Source organism: Castanea sativa, chromosome 9 (assembly GCF_040712315.1).
Source record: "Castanea sativa cultivar Marrone di Chiusa Pesio chromosome 9, ASM4071231v1".
Lineage (NCBI taxonomy): Eukaryota > Viridiplantae > Streptophyta > Magnoliopsida > Fagales > Fagaceae > Castanea > Castanea sativa.
In genome coordinates this window covers 26,639,521-26,642,500 of record NC_134021.1, presented here as the reverse complement: position 1 = coordinate 26,642,500, position 2,980 = coordinate 26,639,521, and positions in this window count along the sequence as shown.

The window sequence follows — 2,980 nt, the reverse complement described above, 5'->3', positions numbered from 1 at the left end:
AACAATGTTTCATGCATTTTAGATGTGTGTTTACTTTGTTGCAATGATGTGTGCTGGTAGGTTTGGATTGGGCTGAGCCCATGATGCTTTTATTGTTGCATGTCACATGTTCATGCATTTTTCATGCATACGTACCTTCCTATTTCTATCTTTTGATATTAATTGTGTTGGTGCTTTTCTGCTTGTCTCTCTCTCTCTCTCTCATTCTTTCAGTCTGCATCATGACACCTAAACATAAGTCTACTCTGTCTTAGAATTCTCATCATTCTGAGGCACCTTCTTCTAATTCTACTCCTTCTCATATTCGGTTTTGTGATGAGAAAGCCCGTAAGGACTTCTCGAAGAACTTTTCTCAATAAGGCATTCATTCGAAACACCAAGTCATCTTCTTGAATTTTACCAATACTGACCTTCCCACTATCATCTATAGTAGCGGTTGGGAGTCACTTGTCCCTCTGTGATCATGCAGGAGTTTTAGTCCAATATGCACGGATTTGATTATTCAGTACCACATTTTATCAATCGCGTTCGAGGTACGTGCATTGTGGCCACTCTGGATCTTGTATCCGAGGTGCTTCACGTACCAAGGGTAGCGCATCCTAACTACCTCGGCTATAATCGCCTTAGGACTGTGTCTAAAGACGAGCTCATGTCTCTGTTTTGTGAGACTCCTTCTTCTTAGGGTGGTCATCAGAACACCCGTTGCTTGGCCTTTGCTAAAGGTCCGAGGTTCCTTAACATGGTGATGACATTTGTTTTGCATCAATTGTCTCACTATAACTGATGAGAATCAACAAGCATTCAAAGATCCATTGCATGTTCCAGTTGGGCCTATTACAAGAGCAAGATCCAAGAAGATCAAAGAAGCGCTTAATGGGCTAATTCAAGAGATTTGGGCTGATTCTAACGCAAGACATTCCAAGCTTGACCCAAAGGAAGCTGAAAACGTAATAAATTGAATTCAAGCTATTTAGGGCTAATCTGGCTTAATTGCGAGTGATTTATGGCATGAATTAATGGCTGATTGACTTTCCAGCTCTATATCAGTTAAGGCAGATTTTTTCCTATTTTGGATCTGCTAATTTCAGACCAAATCAACTTTTATTTAGGGTTTTATTATTTAGTACGTTTTTTAGGTATTTTCCTTGTTTTTAGGTGCATTTAATGCTTTTTAGGTCAAATTTGATTCCTGATATGATAAGGTATCAATTAGGAGTTATTTTATAATATATTTTCTTGTCTGTCAAGTTTTATGGAGCCCTTAAATAGGGCCTGAAGTCTGTAAACGTTTTTCATGATATTATGGAATAAAAATCTAAAAAGGTGAGGCTTTGCTCTCTTTTGGTTCTTCAAGAACTGTGAACTTATCAAGGATTCTTCCTTGTGGCGTTCAAACTTTATACCTTCAATTCGTGATTCTTTATAATCATTGGGTCAAGGTCAACTTATACATTTGGTTCGCGTTTCGATTATAAACATTGGGTCAGGGTTTCTATCATAAATCTGAATTTTAGCTTTCCTGGGTAAATATTCCAATATTGTTTGTTGGGTCTCAAAGCGTGTCGATTGAGGTTCGCATCATTTGGTACCAGAGCACAGGTTCTAAAATTAGTTTTCTATCCCTCTATTATTATTTTTTTTTCTTGTTATCATCCTATCCTATTCCTTCTGTGTTCTTCATTCATCGTTCTTATTTTATTTTTATTTTTTTTGTTGAAGTGCACTAGGTTAAAATCGTGCACCCAGCTCCAAAAAAAAGAAAAAAAGAAGAAAAAAAAAAAAAAAGACATCAGAACAGAATTAGAAAAAAAAAATTGTTTGTAGTTTCAATTCTCTCAGACCAGAATATCGTTTTCTTTTGTCCTCTTCCTTTGATTTAGTGTTTCTGTCGTATTTTCTTGCTGTTGGTATTTGTTTTTACACTACAAGTTGAATTTCTTGATCAAGTTTATTAGTTTAATGAAGAACTGAAAAGGCGTAGTTACGAGTGGAAAAAGGCAAGAGAGTGTGAGACTACTATCAGGAAAAAGCCAATTTAAGAGTGAAACATGAGTGGGAGTGACATAATTTGAGTGCAAACACGTGAGGGAGTGTTGTGAGGAATTATTTCTAACAATTCTTTGTTATTTCAAAAGTATGTCTTTCAGGTGTGAAACATCAAATAGGGAAGGAGGGGAGGAGTCGTCCATCATTTTGCAGGCGATGCAACAACAATTTGAATGCATGAACGTGGTGTTTAATGAGATTCGGGATCGGATGGATAGGCAAGACACTGTTATTGCTACTTTGCATGAGGAGCGTTCCCAAAGAGGGCCTAATGCTAAAAGGCAAGAAAGGCATTCTCGCATGAATGATTCTGATGACTACCACGAGCATGAGTTTGAAGATGAAGAAGATCAAGCTTCATTGAACAATGAGGGCAGGTTTGTGCCAAGGGGAGAAAGAAGTGGCAGAGGTTTCCGAAAAGATCCAAGATGGCAAGATGGGACTGACAGGAACCTAGGAAACATAAAAATGAAGATACCAACATTCCAAGGGAAAAATGATCCAGAAGCATACTTGGAGTGGGAGAAGAAGGTGGAGTTAATCTTTAAGTGACACAACTACTCCGAGGAGAAAAAGGTAAAACTTGCTGTCATTGAGTTTACTGACTATGCTATTATATGGTGGGATCAACTTGTGATGAACAGAAGGAGAAACCATGAGAGACCTATTGAGAGTTGGGAGGAAATGAAGGCTATCATGAGGAGGCGGTTTGTTCCTAGTCAGTACTATAGGGAATTGTATCAGAAATTACAGAGTCTTACTCAAGGCTATAGGAGCGTGGATGACTACCACAAGGAGATGGAGATTGCCATGATTCGGGAAAATGTAGAGGAGGATAGAGAAGCTACCATGGCAAGGTTTCTGAATGGGCTGAATCGCGACATTGCCAACGTGGTGGTGTTGCAGCACTACGTGGAGTTGGAGGACATGGTGT